The 13,140-nt window shown below is 47.7% G+C and overlaps 1 long non-coding RNA gene across 2 annotated transcripts; it reads left to right on the top strand.

Moving 5' to 3' along the window:
- Positions 1 to 119: 119 nt before the first annotated feature.
- On the top strand, positions 120 to 9,842 carry LOC128826117 (uncharacterized). 2 transcript variants are annotated; one of them, XR_008442801.1, is made up of 5 exons: positions 120 to 252; positions 1,250 to 1,525; positions 4,182 to 4,247; positions 7,575 to 7,998; positions 8,301 to 9,842. It is a non-coding gene; the product is annotated as an uncharacterized LOC128826117 (long non-coding RNA). The 2 variants fall into 2 exon arrangements; XR_008442800.1 differs by lacking the exons at positions 1,250 to 1,525; positions 8,301 to 9,842 and having other exon boundaries at positions 143 to 252; positions 7,575 to 7,926.
- The last annotated feature ends 3,298 nt before the right edge of the window (positions 9,843 to 13,140 follow it).

Raw genomic sequence — 13,140 nt, 5'->3', positions numbered from 1 at the left:
AGCATTCAATCTGACACCCTCGCCAGGGCCAAAAAAACTTTCCAATGTATTCATCACCATCAGGGGTTTTTTTTTGGTCCTATCCTCTTCTTCAGATCACTTATCTCCCCCCCCCCCCCCCCCCAGCACCATCATAGCCTTTCCCTGATCTGCCCCTTTAAGAAAAATCAACCCACTCTAAGCCTAACCCTTTGTACACTGACCTTACACACTGGACAATATTTAAGGATCAAGGTACCATCCTATAAAGAGGTGATTATTTATTATTAATTATTACTATTATTTAATAGCAATGTTGTAGCACGGAGATTGTTAGAGGGTGTCATTCTGTAATTGCGAATATTTTAAACAGGCTTGTTTGGGGTTTTTTTTAATTAACTTTTTTTAATTTACTGTAACTTTTCCTTTGACAGCCAGGTTTTTGGGGTTTTTTTTTTTACTTTGATTCGGAGGTTTGCGTGGCTATTTAAAATCATTATCTGGGATTTGCCACATGCTATCATGTAATGGTTTTCACAAGGATATTCCTTTTTTTGAATGCCGTAACGAGAATGTCTGCTGACATTTTTGTGTGTGAACATTTTAATTAAAAATTAAAACACCGGTTTTACACTTTTTCAGGCTTGGGGTGTGTGTGTGTGGCACTTTTGCTATCAGAGTCCTTTCTTTATTACGCCGTGCACATTTGCATATGGCCAATATTGCTAAATATATTTGTAACCTTGATCGTGCTAGTAGGGGAGTCGGAATTCTGTTTGGGTTATTAGCCAAGAGCGGCTGCATGTAGCACAAGATGCAGTCACACTTAATCTGTACGATTTGGCGTGGCGTGTGTGTTTCTGCACTTCTTTTTTCGACAATTAATTAAGACAAAATAATATGTTAAAAGGTTAAAAAAATAGCTCGCCGGTGTTTTTAAAAGAGACTGAGAATTAGGATGCTGGGTTAAAGAGAAACATATGATCCAGTCTACATTTGTGCCTTTGATTCAAAGCTCTGGCAGGTACCTGAGTTTGGATTTCAGAAGGATCCCATATCATTTCTATATGTTTCTCCCCCGCCTCCCCTCTCAAACAAATCTAGCTCGACCTCCTGTCTGGACTGGGCCATCCAGTTCTGAGGCTGTCCCTTCCTGGATGGGAGAGATGTTCTGCCTTACCCATCCCCTACCCACTGAAGGGGCTCTGAGGAGTAGAAAAGACCCTGGTTTGGAGAGAGCAAAGATGAGTCTCATGCTTTTGCATTTTAGGTACCAAGGCAGAGCCATTTTCTGGACGCCAGATATAATAGTGATCGCCTCCTTGGGAATATTAAAAATACTGCTACTCCTAAGTGATCCCTGCCTAGACATTGGAGTTGTCCGTGATCCCCGGAAGTGGAGGCACAGACAGATCAGACAGACCCTCTTTGAAGAAAGGAGTGAAGTGTAAATAGCTGGGTGATTGATGTGCTGTCTTTGACTGCGGAGAAAGCACTATTTTAATTCAAGTGGCCAGGTCAGATGGTCACGGAGGAAGGTTGAAAGGTAGGATTTAATGAGATTAATATGGAGGGAGAGCGACTTCATAAACTTTCAGGAACAGAAGCGGGCTGGGGAAAGTACTCCGGTTTGCAGTGAAGGTGCAGAAACATACTGGGGACTCGGCGAGCAGAGGCGTCTCACTCTAGGGCATTCCAAAAACAAAGGGAAAGTTAGATGGGTGGTTGGGCTCTCTCCTGCCAGCTGAACTTTTGCACTGCAGGTGGGAGGGGGGGTGGAATTATCCTTGCTAATTACTGGGTTTCCCTTCCTCATTGCCCTCTTTAATTGCAGATGGAAGCAGGGCCCTTTTAGATGCTACTTATTTAGTAATAGTGGGGAGGGGAAGAAGCCCAATTTTTTTTAATATACAGATAGTGAAACTTCCAACCACGTGTAGCGAAAAGCGCTGAAATGCGGATTGCAGATTTCTTTCTTGAAAATGTAATAATATTCAGAGAGTCGTTTCACTTCATTGTGCGGACCCGCAGGTTGGAAACTCAAATTGTTTGTAGCTTAAATGTGGAAACAGCAGAGCTGACGTTTAAAATCAGTTGAAATATTTCCTACAAAGACCGTAGGTATCTTCCACACCCCTAAAATGAGCTGGTAATGAAAGACCCAGGTTTGGGTTAAACTAAATGTTCTTTTCTTTTCGACATTATTGTCCATTCACAGTTTTTGCAGAACAGACATGAAAACAAAATCTTGGTGTTTTTTTTCCCAAATGGCATTTAAAAAACTCGATTTAACAAATGACAACGGGGCTGGAAGACTATAGTAACAGGAGTCAGGGTTCGAGTCCAAACAGCAGATTGGTTTGAAGTTAAGGATCTAAAAGCATGCTATTGCTAATTGCACACGGCTTTACCTTTTTTTAAAAAGAATTCTGCATACAAATAATTCTTTGCTGGAGTCCGAATCTACAAGGGTGGATCTTGCATTAACTATTAGCAAGAAGAGCATTTCTCGCACAAGACATATACATATTAGAACTCCATCGCCTTATATCTAGGAAGCAATGAACTGCAGACAGTGCTTCTGCTAGATGATCTGTTTAACTCTAGTGCTAGAATCCAGCTGTTTGGCTGAGTGAAGGTGCACTCAGGTGCGTATGAAGAGCTTGCACTATACCAGAAGGTCAAATCACCTTCACCTGTGAAGAGAGCACAGCGGAATCTCGGGGATTTTTATATACCCCCAACCACCCCAGCACAGCTGTCCCTTTTCCCCTGTACAGCAGGCGAACGTGTAAAAACGGCTATTAATACGGATTACACAAAGGTATAATTGAAAGTAATGTTCCCTGGCTGTGCAGAGACATCTCTCTTATGCAACTCTTCTTAATCATAAGCCTGCCTTTCGATTGCCAAATATCCAGCATCCCGATGACATATATGTCTATATTTCCTTCCAGAAATAATGCAGCAACAGCGTTCCACTAACTGCGGCGTCCGACTTGTGTTAGCAGGACTTTCTCCTTACAGATTCCTAGACAGTGTCGGGGACAAGATGGACTCTCTGGTCTATTTTTTTTTAAAGGAATAATTTTATTTTTTCATTACAAATTAAACAGAGGAAATGAAATGCAAAACAAAGCAAACGAGCTCCCAACTAAGGCAAGGCAAAGCGATTGGGAGCAGCCCTTAGTTTTACTTTGAAATGATTTTCACGTCTTGTATTAACAACGGTGATGTAGTAAATATGTGCACAGTTTAAATGTTGCAACAAAGATCGAACGGATTTCTCTTCGGTCCCCCATCCCTTCCTCCTCCCCCTACCATCTTTCCTACAATAATTTACAAAGAAGGAAATATACCATATGGGGGGGGGGGGGGCAGTTTTCCCTCCCTCTCCCCGCCATCTCCCTTGCAAAAAACAGGTACAAAACTGACATCGGATTTACCCTAGATTATTCGGGGGTGGGGGGGTGGAACTAAAAAGCCAAGAACCACTCTCTCTCACACACACACACACACACAAATTATTGAAAGTGTGCTTTCCTAATTCGGACAGAGTGGAGTATCTATAATTGAACAAGAATCCCCGCTGTTTTCCCAGGGTCCCCTTTTACAAAATTGGTTTTAGATCAAAAACATTTTTTGATTGTCTTGTTCTTTAAAAAAAAATCCAAACAAATCGAGGAGTGATCTCCGTTTACATTGCGCTCCTGCTAGGTTCTAATGAACATGGTTCGATTCGATGCGCAGAGAAGACAGCCGGCTATCACCCTGGTTTTACATGCCTTTCCCCCAGCCCCACGTCCCTGGTTTATACTCCCGCACAGCGCAAAGGCTGTTTTGCTATATTTCAGACTTGACCTCCCAGGGGGAAGAAACGGGACTGAAGACCAAATGTTGGTGCTCAGCAAATCCCAAACACCCAAGATGAAACCTCTGGCCATCCTTAGATACCCATTCTGCGGCTTGTTGTCAAAAGCCCGACGTCCCTAGCCGGAGCAGACGTGCGACCTGCTCGCCGGGTATTTGATTTTGCAAAGAAATCCGTATGATCCTCTTTTGCACCTGTTTGCATACGTATCGCTTGCATGGATAAGTAGAGGGATTCCTTGCTGCTCTACTTGCTTGGGCTGGGGAAGGGTCACTTGTGAACGCCTGGCCTGGCGAGTGGAGCCACATAACCTTGTATTCTATCCCCACAGCGCCACCGCTCCTCCACCTCGCTCTGTAGCCCTGTACAATGATTTCAGAGGACGCAGACAATACGGGTGAGTGGCTGAGCAAGGCCCAGGGAATACCTGCCTACCTCTGGGGGATTTAACGGTAGCTCGCCAAGATCCCCAAACGCATGCTGGGTGCATTCCTGCAGCTGGTTTCAGGCTATACCCCCCGGAGGAGGTCAGTTGGAGGCAGGATCTTAATCGTTTTCCTGCCCCATGAAAATGCTCAGGCCTTTACATTTTAAAACAAAAACCACTGGCCAGGAGAGACGAGTGCAGAGCCACTTCTGCATTGGGGTCATGACAGGGGAATTGCAGTTAGCCCAGGCACACAATCTGGGGCTGGAGAGGGTGGGTCTGTCAGCCGGGCACACGCACAAACCAGTCCTGGGGAGATCGCCATTTTAAGAGGCTATAGGATCTGCCTCTGCCCCTATTTCCACCTTCATTTCTGGTTTCTCATCCAGCCAGGGCACACACACACACCCACACACACACCGGCGTGCGGGTTATATTTTAACGGGGCTCTAAGGTGGATGCTGGAGTGGTTCTAATTTAAGAGGTCGCCTGGCTGGCATTTTCATTGCAAAGTCCTGGGCTTTCTGGACGTTGTGAACTTGGCTTTGAAAGTACTGTACGCACCAGGCGAAACTTTGCGTGCCAGGATCCTCGTTTAAAACAACAGTTAGCCCCAGGTGGTCATCTTCCCCATCAGCCACGAAGCAGGCAGGGTAGCCCTGTCTGGGAGCGGCCATGTCCACAGAAGCACCTGAGAGGCGGCTTTCAGGTTGTTTTCCACTGCTTGGAAAACATGGGTTTACACTTGGCAAGCTGGTGTGCACAAGTGCTTTTTAAGTAGTAAAGCAGATTAAAATGGCTGAGATGTTGTGGCTCGAGCAGGAGCTGGGGCACCTGCTTTCTCTTCCCGAGGATTTTAGCACAAATGCCGATTGTTCCTGCCCAGCGTTGGAGGGAGATTATACAGAGAATTATTTTTAAAAAATACGCAAACTCCCCTGGGCACATGAAGGCGCCGCTCTGCTCTAGTGTGAGCGAGGCGCAGATTAGCCGGTAAGAATGTCACACGCTTACCTAGAGGGTTTTTCCTTTTTAATCTGCCATCAATAAACGAAGGGAAACAACACACACAACCCCCACATTCTAACCCACGCAAATTCCCTTTCATCCCCGATTATGCCCAGAAATTTCAGCATCTTTCATCCCGGCTTCAAAGCCCCGTTTCGCTGCAGGCACAAGGGGGCAGTTAAGGGTAGACTGGAAACATTTGCAACCAGGGAGGGTGGCTGCGAGGTCAGCAGCAATTGGCCAGGGGGGGAAGCCAGAACCCCGAACTCAGCACTGGGCCAGTCAATGAAGGAGGAGCTGCTGTGCAAAGCTCCTGGTTGTCGCTGCCTGTGTTAGTTTCTTTCACTTCGCTGCGTCGAGCCTGTCAATGGGAAAGTTTGTGTTTGTTTAAATAACAGATGTTTACTGCTGCCCTGGAAAAGATCTGTGTGTGCGTGTGTGATTAATTCAAAGGATTCACTACTTGCAAAAGCTCCTGGTCTAAAACACTGAAATGGGGCCGCAGCACCCGCCCTGAGCAAAGCCAGATTTGCACTTCTGAACGCGGAGTTATTCCCCTTTACCAGAGGATTCTGCTGGGAAACCCGACGTTGGCCATTCTTTGCCCTGAGCCTGTAGCATTCTCTTTATATTTGTAAGGGTGGGGTTAATAAAACGAGTGTGTGCAAGGGGCGATGTCGGGTGAAAGTGGAGAGAAGCTGAAATACCTCCTAAAGGCGCTGTTCCGATGAAATGGTCTTTAGAATCAGGTCAACACTTGTGCTACTTTTTTTAAAGGCATGTTATTTACCCAATAAACTGTAATAGCGCCTTCCCTAGGTAAAGATCGTGCATTTGCATACGCCTTTGGAAAAAACATTTACCCAAACGCCCCTAAACAGCTGCTTAAGAAACATCATTCCTTATTGAAGGAGAGGGAGAGGGAATTCTGCTGGTCTTCTGCACAGAAAAAAACCCCCAAACCAACAAGAATTCTTAAGGCATTTTTACTGAGAAAATTGGAAATAAAATAGGACGAAAAATACCGATTCTATCAGGCTAATATAATCTAAATATATATATCTTACTGCACGTGTCTTCCTAAAGCACAGTATTTTCTGGCTAGTTTTTTTTAAATGTTAAAATATATTTTGATCCAAAAACTAATTTCAATGCAGTTTACTAATTTCCAGGAATAAAAATACTGGTCCCGTTGGGGCCCTGAAAAAATAAGCTTCTTTTTTAAAAAATACATGATAAATTTAAGAATTCCTTCAAATTCGTTGCCGTCCATTGTGTAAATCTACAGTTAGCTGATCCGAAGTAGAGTACCAGCCCACACGTTAAAACAAGGGGCTGCGAAAGGGATCATTCAAACCTCAAATATCCGAGGGTTTAAAATAACATTTTGGATAATTATTAGCTGTATAATTATTAGCCATTAATTGAGGATGATGCACCAGTGTCTTAAAATGCCATCCTGGGAGTTTAATTAGTTTTTGCATGATGCCAGCCCAAATTCAATTAACCCCGACCGTCTTGCATGAAAAATTTAAAATAAATGCTAAATTATTTGTTACATTTGATTTAAATGTTTTGTTGTGAGGAGAAGACTTGCTAAATTACATCAAGAAGCAACTGACAGGTAATAAACCATTAAACCGTTTTATAATGGAAAGGGCGAAGTGTCCTGATGTAACAGGACAGACTGGGAGATTTGGAATTCTTTTCTGAGAGGCCTGTGCATTATAATAATTTAGCCGCTCTGCCGCAAACGAAAACCATTTTGGGGGGAGAAACATTTTTTCCTACCGAGATACATAATTTCTAAAATACCCAAACGCTCTATTCAACGTCCCTGTTTACTTAAAATTAGCTCAACTCTCCACCTATTTCAAAGGCGGATGCTGTAGCGTTCAGTGAAGTGTGTTGATTTGCAGGGGTTACAGGACCGAGAGGGACCCAGAAAAATCTACATCCGTACAAAAATTAATCCCCAAAGGAGCTCGACACCTTATCCCTCCTCCATTCGCCTGAAACAAAAATGTAGATCCATTTTTTAATAGCCAGCAAACCGGGCACCAGGGGGGTTGTAACTCAAGAGGGGAGTTTCTTTAATTAAGGGGGGGGGGAGGGAGAGAGAACGGGAGGTTTAAACTGAACTGCGTGCAGATTTAATTTACTATCCTGCAAAAGATCTGATGCCTTCCCAGATAGTGTTATGTTCGTAACAATTATTAAAGGAAGATCCGTTTAGATCTTTACCCCTGAAAAGTCAAACCCCTCCTCCCCTCATTTTTCTCCACACAGATCAAAGCTGCACCAGGGCCAGTTTCTCTGAAGACACGTGGAAAAGAGAAGAAATCGCCGGCATTGTGTTGAGTTTCACGCATTGTTTGCCTGTGGAGAACAAGGGAGCGAATTCCCCCGAGAAGGCAAAGCACCGAACCTGGAGGGTGTGTGGGGAGAGGGGCGGGGGCGAAGGTGGGGTTCGCTCTATTGTTCCTAATTAATTCTGATTAACAACGATTCCTAATCAAAAAATGTTGGCTTCAAAGTCGGAGAGCCAGGAAGACGTAATGAGGAGTCCGCGCCACGGATCGTGTGTAAACTGTCCCCTTCCTTTCTTCTCAGTATAAATAAAACGGGGCCAATGGACGAAGACAGAACAGGGCAACCTTCTTTCGCCCTATATTGAGACTCGGCTACCGCAATTAACATTGCTGCATATGGAGTGAGTCCCCTCCGTGTACATGCCTTCGCCCCCATGCTAATGATGGCTGCAGCGGAGTTAGCTGTATAATTATTAGCCATTAATTGAGTTCAGGACCTTTTATGGCTGTGGGAAATGAGCAGTCTGACCACTCATTCCAATAAGGGTCTGCACACAGCCAAGAGCTATGAAAAGTCATCCCGGGCTGGCTGGGCCCAGCCCGACACAATCCCCCAGAGGGGGAGAAAGACATTAACGGGGGGAGGGGGAGAAGATCGGTAGGTGAAAATGACAGACACTTTAACCGGATGGATTTATTTCAGAACTTTGACGCGGAGTCGCCACGCGAGTGCCCTGGAAGCCGGGAGAGGCAGTTGACTAGAACAGCTTGTCTTGAGGCAAGAAAAGAAACACAAGAAAGTTAAATAAAATAAAGTGCACATTAAGGGAAAGGCTATGCAGGCGCACAGACTCCCCCTGAGCTGGGGGGGGGGGGTTGTTTTCCAGTTACTGGGCTGAGGAATGTAGATCTGACTAGGAGAGAGCCCATATTTCTGGGGACACCCCCCCTTCTATTCATTTGAAGATACAGATAACCCCAGGGCTGGCCCAATCACTGGGGAAAGTGAAAGGCAAAGGGATAATGTTCAGGTTGGAATCTCACTTTGCAAAAATTGCATCGATGATTACCCCGACCCCCGCGCTCCGGGAAACCTGTTCCACATTTAAACTAACTTGCAAGTTTCAGATTTGCGCCAGGATCTGCAAAAAATAAAATACCCCCCCCCCCCGCCCCGAAGTCACTCAAAATCAGCCCATGCGCCCATTGCAAGAATCAATCCGAATTATATTGTTACATAAACCGCGGCTGCCTTCGCTCCGGGAAGAGCAGTTGCCTTCTGGAGCGGGGTACGGAGCCTGGCTCCCAGAGCGCGGTTGTATTAGCCTGTAGGGCACAGAGCAGCCCCCAGAACAGTGGCATTATTGGGGAGACCCTCCGAGGGGAAGCGGTGGAGTGGGGAGCAAGAAACGGATGAAAGTCCGTTTCGGCTCCAGGGACAGCAGGGCAGGCTAAAGGAAGCAGAGCTCCACGTCCCAGCCTAGCACAGGGTGTAGCAAAGAACAGCCCCCCCAAACCAGCAACCCTCCCCCCAGGAAAGCAGCTGGCGGGGTGATTCCAGCTCAGATGCGGGAGGGCGCAAGAGGTTCTGCCTTTTGGTTTCCTACCTAAAGAAACCGACACTGGCTCTGAAAAGGTGACAGATGCTGCTGTTCCCCCCTGTCTTTCTACAGCGCTGGCATGTGGCAGGCAGGAGTGGCCCGTCTCGCCCAGGAAGGGTAAGGCCAGCACATGTAACTGCCTGTGTCATTCGACTCCCTATAGAGGGTCCGGGGCTGAGCATTTACAGGTGGACGGGTCCGGTCTCTGACGGTCAGGGGGGTCCGCACTTTATCCCTGGAATCGGAGAAGTGGGCTACAGGGGATGAAGACAAGATCCGCATTGCTCCAAACGTTCTGATTTGCGTGGTTGAATGGGGAAAGGGGAGACCGAGAACACCCCCCCCCCCAGCACGAACCCATATTGCAGAACGTGGGAGCGGCGACTCTAGATTCACTTTGTTACGTATCCTTAACTTCACGTTTCCACCTTCCAATTAAAGTTGCCCAAAATTGCCCACAGCCTTATTTGCATGCAAGGGACTCAGTTCAAAGATGCTAACGTATTGTCTCCTCTTAGAACTTAACATTTCCCTCTTCAGTTCTCACTTGAAAGAAGTTTCAGAACAGTATTCACAGACTGTCCAAACGAACAAAACCTTCCCCTTTGCTAGGAAGAGAAATCCGGTGTATTCAATCAAGGGGGGGGGGGTAGAAGAAGAGAAGCATATTCTCAGAAGTCTGCAGATTTTTTAAAAGACTGCATTGTTCTTGCCTTTTCCTGAAAACTGATTTTTAAAGCACAAACTCGCACGCCTGAAAACAAAAAGATTAAAATAAAACATCACCAATTTCTTTTTGCACAGTTTAGACTCTTAGAATTACTTTTCTGCAAGAGCTTTCCAAGCACAGCCTTTCCGAAGGCATAATTATCAACTTAAAAAAAACACAAGCAAACAAGGGGGAAAAAAGACCCAGGACTTTCCCCAATGCTCCTTTCTTTGATTTTCATTATTTCAACTCAAGACGATAGCTTAGGACTGTCGAAAGAACCTGACTTCTTCCAAGTCCCACCTGAAAAACGTTTGGGTGCCAATTACGTACTGATCATCTGCAGGCAAAGAGAGGTTGGATATTGATTATTTATATGCCCAGGGAGATTCCAACCGCATCTCTGTAGAAAAAAATGCACACACCCGCAATCCTTTCTGTGCACTCTACATTTGTTTAAAAGGCAAAGGGGCCTCTCCTCTTTTTTTTTTTTTGGGGGGGGGGGGGGCGTTCCTAAAAGGAAGATCCAAGCCAAGCAAACTGGGGAAGTTGAACCACTTTTTGGCTGCCTCTTGGGAAGGCGATAAGTGCAAAATGCCCGTGGCAACCCATTTATGATTAACTCCTTTTCTTAGAAAGGTGCATAATGGGAGCAAACAGGGAGCTGATGGGACATGAACATATTTTATTCATTTAGGACACAAAGCAGCTTTTTGATATATATATAAAACTCCCTTTCAAATTGAAGGTAGTGAAGGGCATAATTCAATGGAGTAGGCGGGAGGGGGAAACGTATGGAGTGCGAGGTGATTTTGCAGTGATCTTTCATTCACCGGTGGGGGTGCCTGATATACCCAGGCGCGACAGGGAGAGAAATGCGGACCGCGGGCTAAGCATATGCGACAAACGGGGTCTTTGGCTTGGAAAACACCTCCCAGGAACCCCGATCACATGCCCGGAGAGGCTATGCCACCAGAGCTTGGCCCCATCCAGATAGCCCTGTGTGCCCACAACACCATGGCCCACGGGCAAAGACGGGGTACCCAGCTACTGAGCTCTGACCGGGGCTGGCTCCCTTCTCCTGCTTCGCTGAACCCAAACCTCTAGGCAAGGGTTCCTGCATTGACATGGCGGCGTCTAGCTCCGCCTGGCCCTACGGGAAAACGCTCTGCAAAAGGCCACAGTAGAGACGAAGCCTAACCACGACCCGCTATTCATCACGCCTGGGATTCTGTCTACACAGGCCAGCGCATAGATAGACTTCTCCGCTGGGAAGGTTATTTTCGACTCCAACCCACGGTAGTTTTCCTCCAAGGCTCGTGGTCGTTTCCACGGCTCCGGGTCTGGAGGAGGGAAGGGCTGTAGATGACCCCAGTGACTGACTAGCTTTTACAAAGACCGTTGTCAATAACGTTCAAATCAGGAGATTCATGATTCTTGACCCCCGCCACCCTGTGTCCGCTGCCCCTTGTCCCCCTTATGTTGGGTGGAGGGGGGGTTTCCTCTCCAGCCAGTTTTTCTTGACGATTTCTGTCCAGGTCTTGGTTGCTACCCCCCCCCCCCCCCGGAAAGGAGTCCAAGAACCGAAGGGCGCACGAACCTGACATGGGGGGGGGGCGCCTGCTGCCCTTCCCCCCTCCCCCTCCACCAGGGCAAAGGCAGGCGTGGCACGAAGCCCGGCGCGCCTCGGTTCTGGCTCTAGCGCGTCTCGGTTGCGTTGACACGGAAGATGGCAGCAGAATTCTGCGAGAACAGAGGCTAGAGCGCGCCGAGGGGGCAGCGCCCGTCTGCCCTGAACCCAGCTCCCTTCTGCCCTCCTGGTCTGAGCCCAAAGCACGACTCCCCCTCCCCCCGTCGCTTTCCTCAGAGCTTGGGCTGGACCCCCCTCCCCCCTCACGGCGAGCAAGGTGCGTTTAGACGTCGAGCTAGCTAACTCGAGTTAACGCACGCCCCTGGCTCCTTTCGCCGTGAAGACGCAGGGGTGGCAGCGTGCCGAGTGGGTCAGGTGTTCTGCCTGGAAACTTCCCTCCAACTGTGTAAGCGGGGGTTGATTCTTGCCGCTCCTCAGCGCTTTCTTCGTGGTCACAAAGTTACTAACACACGACTAGATTTAAACCAAAACTACAACCCCGCTCCGCGTCCCACCTGTACTGACTACACAGGCCCCTTGGGAGACGGATCCGGGCCAATTGCTCCTGCACCCAGCCCGCTCTGTCCCCCGTCCCAACCAACACTCTCCCGCTGTTAAAACCAGGCCCGGAGACGCGCTTTACTGGCCCACAACGAGCTAATCCCATAGGAAGGAAACAATAAGAGCCCTGCTCTGCCAAGCCAGCTACAAAAGTGCAGAAACCAGGAAAGCCCTGGAGCAAAACCACTCTGGATGTGACCTTAAGAAGACGCAATCAATCCTGCTCTGCTAGGGGGACACCTCGGCGAGACCTGCCCTGCTCACGGAAACCCAGGCAGGGACGGGAGCCTTTTAACCCTTTTTGGGCCCTAGCCAAGTTCAGTAAACTCCCTCCTCCCCATCAGACAATTAGCCACAAAGATGATGAGAAAGGGCTGGGGTGAGCAATGTCCTCTGTGCATTTAAGAAGTTAGGTAGCAGCTTTACATGCAAGAGGGTTTGGCTTGGCTAGGGGTAGGACTACAGGTAAGGCAGACACTGCATGTCCAGGTAGCTTGGTATAAACAGCCATGTAGACAGGAGGCATTGCTTAGCAGAGAACACCACAGACATGCTGGAGCCCTAGAGTATATGTCCTACAGCTGTTTTAGGTGGTGGGGACCCGCACCCCTGGAATAGAGAAGGATTCATTGGAAAAGGGAGCCGGTTTATGCACCCCTAAGAATTGGTGGTGGTTCGGTCCCATCGCATCACCCTAAATCTGCACCCCTTTTGACTCCTGCCCTACAGCCAACTTGTGTCCCTGCACGGACAAAGGGCAGCCAGGCCAGCCACTCAGAGGAAGCTGATGCTACAAACATAGTTGCCCAGTGCTACAAAGGCAGGAGGCAGAGGGTGGAAGCTGCAGGTTTTTCTCCCAGGCCACTTCCTGCTGAGCTCAAGACACTAGTAATAGTAAACATTTAGAACAGAATGAAAGCCAGAAGCCCCAGTTGGGTCAGGTCCTCTCCCACAGTGAAACGCAGGGTCTGTCTACAGTGGAACTGCTACGCTGTTTGGAGGAGTTCGTCTGTGGGGCACAGGAAATCCACCTCCCTCGGAG

This window comes from Malaclemys terrapin, chromosome 19, assembly GCF_027887155.1.
Source record: "Malaclemys terrapin pileata isolate rMalTer1 chromosome 19, rMalTer1.hap1, whole genome shotgun sequence".
Classification (NCBI taxonomy): Eukaryota; Metazoa; Chordata; order Testudines; family Emydidae; genus Malaclemys; species Malaclemys terrapin.
This window is presented reverse-complemented; position numbering and strand designations above follow the sequence as displayed.